Genomic DNA, 19,768 nt, shown 5'->3' on the forward strand with positions numbered 1-19,768 from the left:
AAATTTTTTTTTTTTTTTTTTTTTTTTTAGGTGGAATCTTGCTCTGTCACCCAGGCTGGAGTGCAGTGGTGCGATCTAGGCTCACTACAAGTTCCACCTCCCGGGTTCACATGCAAATTTTTTATTTTAATCACTATATAATATTTTATACAGAGGTAGAGTCTAGATGAATTAAAGATAAGGTGAAAGATAAAATGCTTATTTAACAGAAGAAATGTTACAGAATATCTTTGTGATCTAAGGGTGAAAATAGTTTTTAAATTCTCAAATACCATAAAGCAAAAAATGATTAAATTCTATCTCATAAAATTAAGCATTTTTGTAAAATGAAGAAAACAATGGTCAGAGGTAATAGGTAGATTAAAGAACAAGAAAAAATATTTTCAATGTTTGAAGCCAAGAAAGAGTTAATATCTAAAATCTTTAGTTTATTCCTTCAAATAAAATGTAAAAATACATCAGCCTCAATGGACAAATAGAAATGGTTGAGAATAGGCAATTTACAAAAGAGGAAATAAGAAAAGCTGAAAATATTTTAAGAGATAGTCCAAATCAGGCAACTCTTTTCAGATAGGAGAACAATTTTGGAATTAAGGTATGAAATTATGTATCTATTACATATATTATATATTATATATATAAAAAGTGTGTATACACATAACCATTTTACAATAATGCACACAAATGAAAGACTCATATTAAACAGAAAAACCATTGCCTTTAAGAAGGTGGAGAATGAGAATGGAATATTTTGTATAGCTTATTCAGATAGTGCTTATTATATGCTAGACTATAGATTTTGGTTTAGCTTATCAAGACAGATAAATCAAACTTATACATCTATTTATATAATTTTCATGTAACTGTCAGGTTAAATAACAATTAAAATTACTCAATGTTGCAAGTTTATCACCATATAATACCAAAATTTTTCTCCCACATAAGCATTAAGTAATTGGTGGTGGGATAACTAGAGAGATTAAGACATGGCAGAGATTCCACATCTCTGTAACCTTGACCAAGAGATCTTGAATACAAATTACTGAGGGGGACATGCAGAGAGAAATGATCTAGAAATGATCCTTCATTTATTAGTTTTTAGCAAAATGTCTTAAATTGACAGCTTTTTTTTTAACTCTAATGTCTAAATTTTCTTCAACGTAAGTATGAAGTTAGTGGTGGTTACAGTAGAAGCACAGATTCTGAACAATAGAGTTCTTTGAAAACATACATTTGGGAAATCCCATTAAATCTCTGATATAAATGGACATTTACATTGCATGTAATTGTATTAAAATCTTAATTGTCCTTAGATACTGGAATGTGTTAAGGCCTGTTTAACATTGTATTTCTTTTGTTTTGGTTTGGTTTTGGTTTTGGTTTAAGATGGAGTCTTGCTCTGTCACCCAAGCTAGGGTGTAGTGGTACGATCTCGGCTCACTGCAACCTCTGACTCCTGGGCTCACATGATTCTCCTGGCTCAGCCTCCTAAGTAGCTGGGACAACAGGCACCCACCACCACTCACAGCTAATTTTTGTATTTTTAGTAGAGATGAGGTTTCACCATGTTGGCCAGGTCCTGAACTCCTGACCTTAATAATCCGCCAGCCTTGGCCTCCCAAAGTGCTGGGATTACAGGCGTGAGCCACTGCGCCCCGCTAACATTGCGTTTCTTAAATGTTGGTTCATAAAACAATGTCTTCCCTTTTTATTTTATTTCATTTTACTTGAAAATTGCATCAATATTCTGAGGAACAAGTGTTTGAGAAAGCACTAACCTAGGTCTTTGAACTCAGTGCTGTCCCATCTCAATGAATGGAGCTAGATTAACTCAGTTGCAAAGATTGCACTTACCTCTCTCAACAAAGAGGCTTCTTGACTCCTGTCACCTTAGCAACAATATACTGATAATATTTCAAATTATTATATTTATTTGTTTTCTTTTCTCATGTCCCTGTAAGTGACTGTTCCCCTTGTCAGATGAAGGCATCTGTATTACATCATGAAGAATGAGGATATTTCTACAATAGCCTCTTGAATCCCTCTCCAGACACAGAATTGTTTAAAGCCAAAATATTTGCTTTGTATTAAACTTTGAGTGAAAATAAAAGGCTCAAAAAAAAAAAAAAAAGGCAAAGCCCTCGATGAAGTAGAGAATGGAGTTCATGTCACAACGAACTACTGCAATCATTGCAATCACATAGAGAAAGATCCAGATTATCTCATCCCCAGGGAAGACTAGAGAGGATGACTTTACCTGGGAAAATAGAGGAAAAGAGTTTAATAGAGTAGTTTTTAGAACCCAAAATTAGTTCACTGGGATCTGACATGAGATCCTATTTAGTCTTAGGGAACCATATTCAGTTGCCTGGACACAGCGCTGTGCTGTGAACTGTGCCTGACGTAGTTGATGTTACTACTAGGAATCAGGAAAGGGACCCAGCCAATGCCTCAGGCCATCTGTAGCCTTCTGTGTGTACAATGAATACTGCTTGTCCCCTTTCGATGTCATCATCCAGTGGTTTTCTAACAAGAGGGATGTCTATGTCCTATGACTTTGCTGAGGCACAGTACAGTGTATACATGGGAACATCTCTTTACAATACTTATATCGTAACCCACTGCAAAAAAGAGGAGGCTATGGAAGAAAGGGAATCTGTTTCTGTGTGAAAAGCACCCTTCTTATTCACTCTGTTACACTTACAGTGTATATACAAATACACATCTTCGGAGAGGGCATTATGGGAAAATCCCTCTCCCTAATGCCTAGAAGATTTACACTGATTTATCTACTTCATGTCCTTTTTCTCCCAGAAATTACCCTGTTCCTCATGGTCCTATGAGAGATGAAGGAGACCCAAGATAGAAAAGCATAGAGCTTTAGGAGATAAGGCCAGCGAAATGCTAACCAAAGAAGATATCAAAAGTACAGAGACAAAGAAATGACAAAATATATTTTAACTTTTTTTTGTTTTACCTCTTCCCTTTAAGTTTTCATTTTAGAGTATTGAAATTATACCTTTAGTCCTGGACTTCATTTCTTAAAGTGGTGTGATGAGTCAGAAGTAAGGAATGGGACTAAGATTTCCCTAGAGAGAATACAGTGTGCAACTAACAGACAACTATTGTTTCAAGACTAGAAATAAAAACCTAGAAAAGACCTAATATATTTTATTTAAGGCCAAGCTGGAAAAAAGAAAAAAAAGAAGAGAAGCAATATAAATGAAATTTCAGAAAAGCAAAGAATGAAATTGCTATTACTAGAGATAAATTTAGCTTTTAAAAAACCAAGATCTAACTGTGAACCATTTTGAGCTTCTGAAAGATACTTTACTATATCTATTGCTGCTGATGTTTCCAAAGCATCCTTTCAGTTTCAGATAGATACCAAAGATAATGGTTGCAAAGTCTGTGAGGAAATAATGCAATCAACACTATCCTCACGTTTGCTGATATCTATCTACTGACAGAAAAAAAAACAACTACTGAAGACAGCTTGGTACATCTGAAATTTTTATTTTTGAGATATAAAAATAAAACTTGTAGAAAGAGGGCAACAATATTTTACAAATCTTAAGTCAGGAAGGAGAAAAAAAATACTGGGCACCAATAGTTGGTTTTAAAATAGTAGTTGCTATGACTACTTAATTCATCACTTAAGGTGCTATCCTTTTCTCTCATGAATTTTTAAGGAGTTCAGTTGCCCTAACAACAGTACCTACAACTGTTGGCAACTTTAATGAATTTGTTTTTGTTTACAAGGACTTTCTATATGTTCTTGCAACCATGAATAAAATTACATAGAATATATGGATAAAAAGGGATTTGAAATAGTGTCTATGTTTTAGATCAAACAGCAAACTTATGATGGGCACGTTAATTTCCAAATTTTCCTGTAGTAAAACAAATGGATTTTTTAAAAAATTGGGGCATCTGAAAGACACATTAAAGAGTTATTGAATGTTATTTGATACAAAAACAAGAAAATCTTGCATTGGAATTCTTATATTTCTACTTATGTTTTGTTTAAATTTCAGATCAATAGTATGACACAGGTTTTTAAAAGCAACACACATTTTTAATAACTTCACATACCTTATGCATTTTATTCTGTTGTCTAGTGTAGACTTTATACTATCAACCAAGAAAAAAAAATTGCTTATTAAATATGGTGCTAGAAGGTTTTATTACTCATTAAAATAAACACTTTTATATGTAATCCCTGAATACATAAGCATGTGTATCTATATCTACTGATATATCTATATATCTATTCATAAATAGTTATTAATTAGTCCCACAAAAGAACAATAAGAAACCTAGTTTTAACTATAAATTGATATGACTGTTTAAGAGAACAATTTATCAATATGCATAATAATGATTTCAAAAGCAATTATAATATTAGGAGTTAGTTGCCCTTTTGGAAAATATTTATCATGGTGTTATTTATGTGCAGGAAACCTCTGAAAATAAATCAATTGCAAATCATTTGAGGATTGGTTAAATAAATTACATATATCTGTATTATAGGATATTACACAATAAAACATTTATTTTTACTATTGAGACTTCATTATTAATGAAAATATATCAATTATAGTTTAATGAAAAAAGTAAGTTAATTTAGAAGTGTTCAGAGTATGTTCACATTTATATTTTAAAAGGGACTATGTGTGTATATTTATGGGCTTTTTTAGGATTAAAAATGCAAAGAGTTCAGTAATTTGGTTTTAGATGGTGGGGATATGGATTTAAATTTATATTATATTACATTTCCATATTATTCTCACTGAGAAAATTTTATCTTATAGTCAGAATAAAGGTAAATTATTTGTTTTTAAAAACATACCCAGATATTCTAATTGCTAAAACTTTGCTTGGCAAATTTATATAAATTATAATGTTTTGTTCACAATATTTATAACTCAAAAAAGAAAAGCAAACAATTATAAATTTCATATATCATGAAGTTATCAAAATTTATGTCATAAACCTGTTTATCGTAAATATTAAGGCAAATAATAGAAAATAAATATATTATTTGGTTAGAAGGATTTATTAGAGGAGTGATTTTTTAAAAAATAGCCATAAATTTCAATTTAATAGGACAACAAAAAATACCATCAACAGAATAGCAATATCACTATAAACTGCTCTGTGAGAGAGGATCAGAAAGCATTTTTATGAATTCAATGTGAACTCCTTTGAGATGACTGTTTTATTTTTTTCCTGTTGGTGTTTGTTTATACCTTACTTTATTTTGCATTGAGTATTTGCAATTAGAAAACAAATATGAACTCCCTTGGGGTATTATCGATGGGGACATGTAGGCTTATATGTTATCGAGCAAAACAGTTTTTAACCCATCTTTTTCTTCCAATGACTTCTAATTCTTTCAAAGTCAAGAATCTCTTCAGTTACTTCTTTGTCACTCCAGATCTAATACAGTGCTAGATATACAGTAAGTAATCTCTATCTGCTCTGAGTAATATGTTAGTGAATAGATACATCTACGAATAAATATTTGTTACATGTCAAAAATTTGAAACTTGAAACATTGTGGCAGAGATGATGGATGGAGATGAGGATATTTGTAGTTCAGAGAAGCTTTTATCTTTTAATAATTAAATCAAATTTGCTTCTTGAAATCATCCCTTGATTATCTGCATCAAGGGCATTCTTTTCCATTGTTCACCATCCATTCTGGAGCATAACCAATAATGAAAACTGGAAATGACTTGGAAAAGAATCAAAGGAATGGCATGAAATTAATTAAATGCCCTTATAATGGGAGTTGGAGAAAAGATAGAAGTAAGAGGAATTAGAGACTTTGAAAAAGAGAAGGCTGTAGGGTAGTTAATTAATGGTCTTTATGGGTTCAGACACTAGAATTAGGAAAATAGTTCTTTGTGCTGAGTAGAAAATAGTAATGTTAATTAAAGTGGCATTTTGAAAGGTATGAAAGTGTTAGCATTCTACAAATAAAAGGTGGTGGTGAACTTGAGGATTAATAAAATAAAGGTATTCAAAGAAATTATTAGTATCTACTTTGTTTTTCCCTCCTTCCACCTTGTGTTTCAGAATTTTCGCGAACAACTGCCCAGTACTGGTTTCTGTGTTGGGGATTTAAAACAAAAGTCTGGATTTGACATCTCTATAGACCCAGGATTGTGTTATCTAACAAAGAAAGTCAGAAATGGATCTTTAATATGATAATTCTGTGACTAATTCATAAAACATTATTTTGGTATAACAAAGTAAATGATAATAGCTACTAATAATTGAGTTATTTAAATATATTTAATTGACAGACAAAGATTGTATATATTCAAGGGGTAAAATGTGATGATTCGATATACATATACAAAGTGTAATGATATACATATACATTGTATGATTATCACAAATTAATTAACACCTCCATTACTACCTATGCTGTAGGTTAAATATATAGAACTTGTTCATTTTATACACTGAAAGTGTGTGCACTCTGATCAAAATTCCCCTTCTCTCCCAGCCCCTACCCTCTGGCAACTACCCTTCTACTCTGTTTCTATGAGTTCAACTCTTTTGTATTTCACATATAAGTGAGAGATTATACAATATTTGTCTTTCTGTGTCTGGCTTATTTCACTTAGCATAATGTCCTTCATGTTCACCCATTTTGTCACAAATGGCAGGAAATTTTTTATTTTTCACAGCTGAATATTGTTTCATTGTACATATATTCTACACCTAGGACACTTAGGTTTTATTCATATCTTGGTTATTGTGGATAATACTGCAATGAACATGGGGGTGCAGATATCTACATCTATATTCCTTTGGATATATGCCCAGAAGTGGGATTGCTGGATCATATGATAGTTCTATTTCTATTTTTTGAGGAACCTCTATATGATTTTTCATAATGGTTGTACTAATTTATATTCCCCAAAGCAGTGTTTACATTTTTCCTTTACCTCTATATGATTTTTCATAATGGCTGTACTAATTTATATTCCCCAAAATAGTGTTTATGTGTTTCCTTTTCTCTACACCCTCATCAACACTTGTTATCTTTCATCTTTTTGATAATAGTCATCCTAATAGGTGTGAGGTGACACCTTATTTCAGTTTTGATTTGCATTTGCTGAATGATTAGTGATAATGAGCACATTTTCATATGCCTGATGGCCATTTGTATGTCTTCTTTTGAGAAATGTCCATTTGGATCCTTTGCACATGTTTTATCTTCATTTGTTTTGATATCGAGTTGTGTGAGTTCCTTATATATTTTAAATATTAACCTGTTATCGAATATATTATTTACAAATATTTTCTCCCATTCTATAGGTTACCTTTTTATTTTGTTGATTGTTTTCTTTGCTGATCATTGAGTTCTTATTGCCTGGCACCATAAAGTCAATACCGATTTTTCAATTTCTTAGTTTTGTAACCTTGGCTAAATTATTTAACTAATCTGTGTCTGGGTTTCCACAACTGTAAAATAGGAATCATAATTATATCTATTCCCAGGGCAACACATACAAAATCCTTGTTGCTTGGCACAAGTCAGCAATCTGTATTTGTTAGTGATTTTTATTACTATGTTTCAGGCTTCACCCTAAGTACATTACATATTTAAACTCATGTACTTTAATCTACTCATTTTACAGATGAGGGAATCAAAGCTGAAGCCAGTTAAGTGATTTGGGCAAAGTCACACCATCATTAGAATAGAGGTAGAATCTAAATTCAGATCATAGACTGCCTGATTTCAAATGTGAGCATTTTGGGTTTTGTGACTATACTTTTTAAAAACAATAAGCCCTCACTCTTTTCTTTTGAACTCAGTAATTTTCTGATCAATAGAACAAAATATTTTTTACTGTATTCTAAGATTAAACAATAATTCCACTATATACAATGTTCCGAATTACGCTAAAAGAAGCATGGAATTATTACTGGGGTGTAACACCCCAGTAAATATTAAATTCCTTCACGTGATATCTATAGTTTAAGGCTTTACTTGATAAGCATTTCTTTCTTTTAGAGGTTCTAGAAAAATAAATTTTTAAAAGAATGCTATTTTCTGAAATGATTTCATCTGCTTTCCTAGGGAACACACTAACTCAACATACACCCTGTGAATTTGAAAATCAGCTTGCCACTTGATCGCAATAACCTTGATATCTAATTTCTCAAATAATTCACCAAGTTAAACCTCTGACTTGCCGTTGATTGTCACTTAACCAATGAGGTGTAGCAGATCAAAGTTATATCATCAGACATGGCATATTAATTGAATTTTATTCAGTAGTTTTGACTTTACTGAGAAAAAAATGTTTCCTTAGCTGCTGGTGTTTTGAAAAGGAAAAATGATAAGGAACAGATATTGAGGAGGCCTTTCCATTTAAAACCTTTTGCTACTGTGAAGTATACATCATTTTGGTTCAATTTGAAAACTAAAATCTGTAAACCAAAATTTCTCTGAAATTAGCTAAATGTAACCCCATCAAAGACACATTACTGGAATTATTTCTAGAGTCAATTGTTTAAGACTCTAATCTGGGCATATGAAGAGATATTCAACTTTGTATTCTTTGCCATGTGTCATCTTCTGTTACTCCCGTTAATTTAAGTTAGGCACATAGCTTTACGATGAATATGATCAATCAATGTGATTGAACTACATACACATTTGGGTCCTGTAGACCACTTCAGTGACATGATTTATATAAGCAATATATGTAAACAATATGATCGTGTTTAAATTAAAGGTTATCCACAGACACAGTTTGGGAAGGTATTGTTGTGTATGTGTTTTTCTTTTTGTTTGTTTTTTAGCCTAAATTGTTCCTTGATAACAATGTATGCACTTTAAACAGTAGCACCAGGAACTCAGAATATGATATTTATTTATTGACTGACAGAATGACTGACAGAAGGATTTCTCCTTCACTCTACCCACCATAACTAACACTTGACCTGTACACAAATACATTTTGTTTTGTATCTTGGTTTTTTCTCCAATTAATTACCTGTCATATGAATTATCCGCTAATAACATATAGAACTATACCTAATTATTTTAAAATTATAATAGTTTTTCCTATTTGAATATAACATTTTAATTCAAACCATCATTTATTAATGAATACTTCCACATTTTTTGGTTATTGCAAATACTGTGGTAACAAAACCTTGGTTCATATATCATTATTGAAGAATGCTAGCACTTTTGCTCAGAACTATTTGCACAATTTTTTTGACCAGACTTTTACTCCCTTAGCATGTTTGCAATTCAAATGAGCTGATTTTGGTGTAGCTTGCTTCTTTCCACCTCAGAGTCTATGAAGGAGAAATCTGAAGTAGAAACATAGGCAGGAAAAATAAGACTATAAGCACATACTTTAAAGAATGGTGTGTATTGCTGAAGCCTTATTACAAAGAAAGAAGGCCACTTTATTATTTTACTTATATCTCCTTCACGTTAGTACATTTGTCTATGATATAAAGCAAAATAAGGTGTACATGAAAATGCTCAAGCAACATTTTTTTAAAGAATAAAGACCATAGAATACATAAATGCATGAACTACCTGAGTTATGGCAAGCAAATTAATATCCTGAGAAACAATTGTTGCTCTCCAGTGGCTCTGCATGGTATGATAAAAACCACATGAATATGTACTTCAAATCAAAACTTAAAATCCTCTGGGTTTCTGTTTTTATACAAAAATAAAATGAGATTATAATGCTAGTGTCAACAACGGTATCGACAGATTAGACACTTGATAAATATTTGTTTTTTAATGAATATATATAACTAAATAAGATGATGTATTGAGCCAGGAATCCCCAAATCAGATACTTAAAAACTATTAGCTGTTACTACATGTGATGGTTAATGTTATGTGTCAATCTGACTGGGCAAAGAAATACTCCTATAGTTGGCAAAACATTATGTCTGAATATATCTGTGAGGCTGTTTCTGGAAGAGGTTAGCTTTTTTTTTTTCTGTAGACTGTATAAAGCAGATCACTCTTACCAATGTAAACAGGCATCATTCAATCTGTTAATGGTGTGAATAGAACAAAAGGTGGAGGAAGGGTGAATTTGCTCTCTGCTTGATCTGGCACCATCTTCTCCTGCCCTTGGACATTGGTGGTCCTGGCTCTTGTACTTTTGGACTTGGGCTGGGACTTAAACTATTGGCTTCCTTGATTGTTCAGGCTTTGGGCTTGGACTGGAATTATACCACCAGTATTCTTGAGCCTCCACCTTGCAGATGGCAGGTTGTGGGACTTCTCAGCCTCCGTAATATTGTGGGCCAATCCCTTATAAGAAATCTCTTTGTATATATCTATCTGTATCCCATTGATTCTACCTCCCTGGAGAACATTGACTAATTATCATAAATTAGCTATTTTCAGTAGTGTAATAATAGTAGTAGAAGTAGTAATTTGTGCCCATCAACTGTTTATAATAATAATATAGATGTGATTTAGGATTCACAATTATTAAGCCTTTTATTCGAAAAAATATTTGTTGATATGTAGCATTTAAAAAAATCTTCTAAATACTTTGCACTATGCCATAAACAATAGAAAAGTGTCCAAAGTAAAACACGGTTTTTGCCTCAAACTTTTATTCTTACTGTTTTATTGCTATAGTACTTTCACTCCGTCAATTATATGACTTCTTGAGAACCCTGTAGCCCACTTGTCTACATTTGCTTCCATATGCCACTTGGATTCCACGATTCATTATTATTATTTATTCTTTTCCTAATAGTATTCCCTCACTATCCTCTTTCTTCTTGTATCACATACACTTGGAAGAACTTAACTCATTTAAAGTAAGAATCCACTTCTCCTTTCCTGAAAGGAAGCGCTAGAAAACTGTTGGAGAAAATCACACAACTGAGGCTGATGGACTGTACTGAAAATTAGTGAAAATCAACTGCAAATGGAATATTCTGCCTAGAAAACACACTGTCTCTTATCTGCTAACTTTCCCACTAACCCCAGTCTTAAATCTTCACTGTCTTTCTCCTTACATGTGGTTCTGTGTCACATGTATTGACAAATTAGAAGACAAATTCCAGAATTAGAAATTCTCCATCTTTCCATCACCAAATCTATGGTCCAGATTTCATCTGTATCCAGCTTTTTCCTCTTTCTTCATCCCACAATATTCTTCTTCCTATGAAAGACCAATGCCTTTATTTGAGCTTGAAAGTCTTGTTAGTACTTAAAGTGGGTCCTAGAACTAACAGTAATGACATGACCTAAGAAATAATTCCATTTGGATTGGAAAGCTGGTTCATACCACTCTTACACGAACATAATTAGTGTACTCTGAGCTGCTACTGACTGCCTTGGGGATTTTGCAGAATAAAGGCTCAGTACCAAAGTCCTTGAAGTTGCCAGACTTTTAGAATAAACAACAATTAAAAAGAAATTGAACAGAAGAAAGCACTCAACTAGTGGCTTATGGCCTGGTTTCTTTATATTTTAAATTAAATAATTGCATTTGATAATTTCTGATTTCACAACCTTTATATTTTTCTGATCTGGAGCCCTAACACCACCTAAGATAGTGTCTTTGGCATAGTGAGCTTTCTGCAGTTGCAATTGAAACTATAAGAAAAAACTTCAATGGAAAATAATCTTTGAGTTTTACCCTTAGATACAGAGAAAAGAGTGTTATTAGGGTGAACTATTCTCTTTCTCCACTGATGTCTTTCACCTAATGAAGAGAGAATAAAACATTTTTCAATATTTGACCCGCCTATATTTTTATAGGTCATAAAGGGAAAAGTGATGATTTTTTTTTTTCTAATTGTTGGAAAACTGACACATTCTTGGCTGTCTTTCTCTACTCAGCTTGGTTTATAAAGGAAAGGTCAGTATTCACGCACTGACAAGCTGTATTGACTTTAACCCTCTACTGCCTTACCCTTGTTTTCTGCTAGACCTGCCTGAGCCCAAGCGCTATGAATGCTTGTAAATTCTGTAAAAAGCACATGAGACAGGTATTATTTAAGCAGGAGAAACTTTCCTGCTTTACCTGACGTAGGTAAAATGAGATTGACTCTTGGATTCCTGGCTGTATTCAGTATAGTGCGAGAGATGAGGGGCTAAGCAGTGTTCTTCCATCCAAACATTTTCAGGGAGGTCTAAATATTGGCTACTAATCGGATGCTATTAATCAGGCTGGTATTTTGATTATGTGGCTCTGTATTTGAATTTTACAACTGTTAGATCCTTGAAGAGAAGACATCCAAAACTTTTAACTTTTTTTTTAATGTCTGAGGCCTCAATTTGGAATCATAGCTATGAGAAATATTCACTATATTTCCACAAATGGGGCCATTGGGAAAAGTCAAGTTGCTGTAGTGAATTTTCTTTCTAACTTAAAAATATAGAGATTTCTTCTCTTTTGATTAGAGAAAAGGAATATCAGGAGGACATTGCTTGAAAGACTATTTTCCCTCACATTCTTCTATTGTATTGTCTCTTCTCTGAAGACATATAGCAAGGAAAGCTCTACGATCACTTATGGCATCAGAATGGAAAGATAATATTATAAAACCAATATCTATTCTCAAGCCACATCTCTGTACTCTGATTTCATTTGCTTCACTGATAAGTTTTAACATTAAATAGGCTTCTAAAATGCAATATAAGTAAATTAAATGCCAGGAACAAAAATGTGTTAAAGAAACAAAGATAAAATCCTAGACTAGGGTGTTTTTATTGTACAGCATGAGTTCTGATGACCTGGAAAGAATATTTAATACGAAGGATATTATTAAGGAAATCTCTGTAGGCAAATGCATAATGTTCAGTTAAGACGGGATTATCAATGAAATACCATATCCCTTATGTTTATATACAACAAAGAGCTCCCTCTTTAATGATAGAAAAATTACAAGGATCCTTTGTAATGGGTACAATAAGAAAAATCAGTGCCATTAAGTATGCATGTAATTTTGAAGTGACAGAGTTATAGGCACTTAGCCAAGTCTAAATAATAGCAAGCCTCCCAGTATGTCCACATCCAGTTACGTCATCAAGTAAGACTGACTTGTTCTACATGAACCTCGTGCAGCAGAGAGAAGATATGCTTAAATGAGAAAGTGAAGGTGAATAAAGTAAGTCGAAATAATGTTTACTCAATGTCATTGTGTTAAGGATAATCCCAGAAACATACACTTAAAAATATGTGTATATGAAGAGCTCCAACAGAATAAATAATGTAAATACCCAGAAACAGCTTCAATGATTAGCTGTGACCCAATGCCTTTAATAAACAAACCATCTAATTTCAAATTTGTAACAACTGGTGAAGGCCTTGTAGTCCAACAGACATTTGAGCTGTGCAGGATGACAGGATTTAAAGCGAGCAAGGGAATTGCTATAATAAAGCCCCATCATTTGGCATACAGTAAAAGTAAACATGAAGAGACTTCATTAGACATTCTACACTCCCGATCTGTGCACAGCAGAGAGCAAAAACCCAATCTAGGAATCGACAACTTGTTCTTACTGTGGATTAAAATGGGAAACCTAAGCAAACAATAATGAGAGCACTAACAGTAGCAGAAAAAACAATGTGGCGAGTTGCATAGAGATAAACATTGGGAAAAGACCCCACACGATGTTGCAGAAGTTTTGTAAGCTAATACTACAAGCAAAAATTACGTGAACATCAGCAAAATCATATGGTTTGTATGCTGGTTGCACATAAGGTTGCAAATAAAATAGATCCTATACATCTATGCTGTCTTGTACATATATCCGTGATCATTTTCAGGAAGATCTTACCAACTTTGGGATATTGAAGAGTTTGACAAGAAACATAGGCTGAGGCAAATAGGAACTGAAATTTTTAAGGAGACGTCACAATTAAAGGAAGACTAAAGCTGACAGACACCAAAACAGTCACCCACAGGTTTGTGCTCCCAGCTTGCAGACATTATTTCTTGGCTTGGCTGTGTGGCATGACAGAAGAAAAAAGCTTTCTCACATTGGACAGTCTGGATGTTATGGCGTAGTTTTTCTCGGTGATAGTAGTCATAAGCATGGGCTTTGAGTTTTTGGAAAGATAACTGCTAGTGTGTGAGGAAAATGAAGTCTCAGCAAGAAATAAATCAGTTCACCAAGGTATTATTCAGCTGAAGACATTTACTCTCCAAGTGGAATGTGCATTAGTTATTTTGTGCACAGCATTTATTCTTATATCTCCCCACCCACCTCATTCTTTTTAACCTTCTTTCAATTCCCAACCTTTTAGGAGGAAGTTACTTTTCTGCCAATGTATGTGATATTGATCAGGCTGTGAATCAGACACCTCCCATGAACCCTCCTTAATCAAGGTATGAAAACCCACTATAATCTTGTATGCAGAATTTTAGTCCCGACCATGGATCTCCTGATTTAAAATCTGCATTTTAACAAGATTCCAAGGCGTTTCATAGGCACATTACCATTGACACTGGTCTAGAGTACACCAATATATTATATTTCCTAAATTATATAACAAATGCTGTGAAGTTCAGGCTGGTATTCTCATAATCTTTAAAGAGGTGCGGATTTTCTTTGACTTTAGTCTCTGTCATCAATCTGTCTATCTGACCCCCTAACCACGTGTGTGTGTGTATGTGTAATATATATATATATATATATATATATATATATATATATATATATAGTGACCAACCTTCAAAAGCAGTATGGAACCCTACTGAAAACTGGCTTAGATTTTGAGACTGACAACGCCCCCCACCACACACACCTGGAGGCTATGAAAAGTTTTATGAGTCACATAATGAAACTTTCTAGGGAAAGCAGGGGAGTTCCCAGATAGATCTGAAAATAGCTTGAGAGAGCAGGTTTGGGGTTTTCACTGTGGTCGGGGGATGGGCTGGAGTGAGGGACACCAAGCAACGGAAGGAGCTTTTGTGCTTTGAGCCTCCCACTGGCGCCAAAGGAGGGCATACCAGGGTTTTCCTTATCAGCTTTCCTAAATGTGGGGCAGAAGCGGAAAAGGGAAGGGTGAGGCTTAAAAGCTATCGACAAACAAATGTCAAAAGATGGAGTTACTCTTTATTACAATTTACTTCTCATGTTTGGTGACCTAAGTTTGCCTTTTTTTTTTTTTTCCATTTAATTGAATTTGAAGTTAAGTAAGCGATTGTGGTGCTTTGTAAGGGAAGCAGCCTGAGGCAAGTAAGAGAAGTGAAATTTCTGTTGAATACCTTGAGCAAGGGCCCAGTATTGTGTATTCTGAGAAGTGAAATAAGTGGTTGCTTTGGATACTATCAGTGATATCTAGTACTCTGAATCAGATAAGGAATGTCTTGATGAGGCCTTATACTGAAGCTTTAGCAGGCCAAGACACATGAACTGAGGCCACTTTAAGGAGGGCCCTATTCTCATACTCTTGTCCCTAAATGCCAACTATTAAAACACAGGTCAGTGACATCTATAAGCAATGCTTAGCAGAATTTAGCAAATGCAGCTCTAAGCTGCACAGTTCAAAGTACAAGCTAACCTGCACACAGCAGGGTCAGTTAGCAAACAAAAGCAAGAAAAGAAAGATTTCTTCTTGGGTGGTGATTATCTTTTAGAGATCCTGCTCACAGTACCAACTGTTGGGGTCACTCTGCAGAGCAGGGTGGACTCCCACCGCAAATTTGACTTAAATGTCAAGACTGATGCTGACACAAACACCAATAAGGTATGAAAAGATTGATTAGTCATGTAATGAGACTTTCTGGGAAGAGCAGAGAAGCTAGCAAGTGGGTATGAAAATGGTTTGACAGAGCACACACAAAAAAGACATTGCTTGGCATTTTTTATTAGGGTTAAGTGGGGCAGAGGTGAAAGTTCTCACATGTGGGAAGGGGCTTGTGTGATTTGGACCTAAGAAAGGAGGGATCACCTGGCTTTTCTTATTAGTTTGCCTGGATGTGAGACAGAAGGGAAGAGAGGTGAGACTTAAAAGTTGTCACTAGTAGAACGTAAAAAAATTGAGCCATGCTATTACTCTATTACTCTATCTGTCTATCTATCTATCTATCTATCTAGTCTCTATCTTTATCATCATCGTCATCTTCTAATTTATTTATTTTACTAGCTCAGTTTCCATTTTAAAATTGAGTAGGTGAAAACCATAATAAATAACCTTGAAAGATATTTTTGTTCTTGGAAGAATCATTTAATTGAATCCTCATCGTGTATTTATAAGTAGTCACCCATTTTACTGAAAAAATAGAGTAACACATTTATTGTTGGTGGCCTACTGAAGAATTCCGTCTCTGGTAAGACTTGAAATATGAGCTTTCCCTCAGAGGAAGCTGTGGGACATTTGGAGCCAAAAAGTTTCCTGGGAGCAAATTCAATTTAAACTGATGACCTATTTCTCTTTGAGCTTTAATGTGATCAGAACCATCCTGAGAGTTTGAAATAGTTCTAAATAAAGGCTGTGGCCATGGAAGAATGTGTGCTTCTGAATAATTTCTGAACATATAAGTGTGTAAGCTAAAGAGTACCTAGGAAGTTCTTTTGACTGAATGAGTGAGATAATTCTCACAAATTATAATAGGTGATTGTACTATCACCAGTGATTAAATAGTTGTAGCTGATGGAACTATTGAAAGTGACAACAGCTGAGAATACAAGCTCTTTGCTTCTCTTCACTATATTCAAAGAGTGTATTACTATTCCAGAAGGAAGCTCATCATTCCAAGAAATAGAAATTATCTGCTTGCAACTTGGAAACCATGTGAGTGGCAGAAAAAGTGCAGTAGAATGAAAGCCACCTAGTGAAGTTAGCAGATCTTTCACGTTTTTTAAATTTTATTTATTTATTTTTGGGGAGAACTTGAAAGCAAAAATGAACATCTTGGATTGAATAATCCAAATTGTTTTTTGGATAACTTATTTGCAGGAGGAGGGAAAATGAGTAGGATATTCAGGAAGAGATGTATTGAACTTCTGCTACTCCAGGCATGTAAAATATGTATGTGAGATATATAACTGTGTTTCTATATTCCAAATTTGAGGTGCAAGTGGTAAAGTATATAAGTGCATGCTTTATCCTCCCTTCCAGAGTGTAAATGCTACAAAGAAGACCAGCATTTTACCAAAGTCCCATATTTGGCACTTAAAAACACTTGTCAAGAAAGTGACATTGTAATGATAAATAAAGAAGGAAGTGAGTTCCAAGCTTTTAATCATTATCATTCGGATCTTGCAAATCTTATAAAACATTTACGTGCAATGAAACTTTAAAGTGATCCAAGATGATCATTTTCCTCACTAAAATAAAAACTAAGGAGAAAATGTTTAGAAAACAAAAGTTATCTATCACCTAAAATATAATAAATAATAAAATACTATGCAATTTTTGCTGCTCTGTGGATTTGTAAAATTTTTCATAAGCACTATACTCATAACAGTGGAGAAGAATCACTCAGGAATTCTTTCGCTCAGTGCAAATTTTGTTCTCTCTTTTGTTTGCCATTTTCTTCTCTTTTCCTCAATCTTTAATATAAAACTTAGAATAACTATAGTGGTATCTCTCTCAGGGAGTCTAGCAGTAAAGTGAAAAACACTTTGTAAACAGATTCTCTGAAAAATTAAAGTCTGTTTTGGCCAAAAGCTTTTATACTATATGTATTTTTACTTTCTCAGTTTTCGCTGTGAGATGAAACAACTGCTTGTATTATAAAATATAAATGATTTCAAGTAATAGTTTCTCCTATTATAATTTTGGGTTAACCTAAACTGCAGAAGATATTTTGAATATATTGTGTGTACCCTAGTATCTTTGCAACGACTTTCAGCTTCCCTGAGAAAGTCCTGGTTCTCAGATATGATATTCCTCACTTTCAAATTTAACCTTATCTATACCAGTATGACTTTATTTTTCCCTTGACAAAAGAGATAAAAATATCCCATTTATTTTTCAGGGATAATGGCTTTGCCTCTGCATAGGTTCTATCTTCTTTATTAGCCTCAGCAACAATGCTCCAACAAAATTAATATCATTCTTCCTGGTGTTTATAATTTCTCACACTTGTGGATAATTCTCCTCAGGAAACAGACATATTCAGTCGCTTCTATCTTAAGAATAACAGTAAAAATGATGTTCTAATCCACCAATGCCTCTAGATATTGCCTGTGGTAGCCAATAGGGCAGTTCACCAATGCTAAGATTCTCCTCATTCCAGGCATGCAGTAGTATTGCCAATAAAATATAATGTATCTTTTTTTTATCATTGCACTGTAATTATGTAATATGTTACTATTAGGAGACGTTAGGTAAGGGATATGAAAAACTCTGTACTATTTTTGCAACAATTGTATAAATCTAAAATTAATTCAAACAAAAAGTCTTTTTTAAAAAGAAGAAAAATGAGAAATATGACGTATCTCACTTTTGTACAGAAGCATGTGTGCGCCAGCACAGACTTTCCAATTATTGATACTGCTGCAATGCAACAGGTAGTCTAAAAAGTAGATGTTTGCCAGCCTGGATCCATTAGCCTTGAAGATATTGAATAGACATTACTGCTGACTTGAGATGAAAATAATGTGATGTGAATGGAAAATATGTCTTTACTTTTAAGCTCTGAAGTTTTGGGTTTGCTTTTACAAAGCCTAACTTCTTTCATCCTGTTTAATATAAAAGTGAAGTTTTAGAATTTGGGTGCTAAATAATAAAACTTTAACATACTATATACTGTCTCATTATCCATATGGTCAGCAAAGAGAAAGCTGTTATTTAAGACTAAAAAGATATGCTCCACATTACATAGTGGCAAAACTTTTGATAAAACATTGCTAGTTGTAACTTGGAAGGCAGACCATATATCTAATTGATGTGTAGTGCTAAAGTAAAAGGTTGAAAACAGAAGGAAATAGAGTGTGTCAGTTACTTTTCACTACATTTAGCAACGTATTACAAAAAAAGTAAGACCTCAAAATACGTTGGCCAGTTTTCAAGCACAAATAAAAAGAAATAAACCATATCCAGAAATGTGGAGCTTTGCAATGTTAAAAAGACAACTGTTTTGAGATACCAAACAGTAGGGGAAAATATTGAGAGTCTTTAAAAAAAAAAACAAATGAAATGTAAATGAAACTAAGACTTACAGGTTAAGAAAATACTAACCATTTTCAATCCATTGTATTGCCTCAGGACAAAAATAAAATTTTTAAAAATGACATTGACAGTCATACTTCAAATTACTGACTGAATGACGTACATCATGAAAAAAAAAAAAAGCCCAAGGAAGATTATGACATCCAGTGAATATTTCAAATGGGAATCATGCCTCAGGGCACAGAGAATAAGAATGCGCACCTACAGAGTCTGATAAGCTCAAGGTATTTGTGAATATTAACACATAAATTTGACTGAATCAAATTGATAAGAAGCCAACTAAGTTTGTAAAGAGAACGTACTGTCAAAAGAACAATCAGCCTGGACTATAAATGACTATTGCTGTTTGAGACCTACAATCACTCTTGGCCCCAACTATCTATGAATAGAAAGTAATCTGAGAACAATTTTCAGTATCTAAGGAGAGAATATTTTCTGATGCCCATTTCAGTTGTGGCTATGGAAGATAGTGCCAAAGAAGAATTGATTTCTGATGCATGTTGCATTCTTCCCTTTCCCAAATGAGTTTGTAGTTTATTGTTTATTGTGGTTATTCAAGTTCTGTTCCTCCATTATTTATTGGATTATGTTTCTGGGGCAAA

This window comes from Nomascus leucogenys, chromosome 20 (assembly GCF_006542625.1).
Source record: "Nomascus leucogenys isolate Asia chromosome 20, Asia_NLE_v1, whole genome shotgun sequence".
Taxonomy (NCBI): Eukaryota; Metazoa; Chordata; class Mammalia; order Primates; family Hylobatidae; genus Nomascus; species Nomascus leucogenys.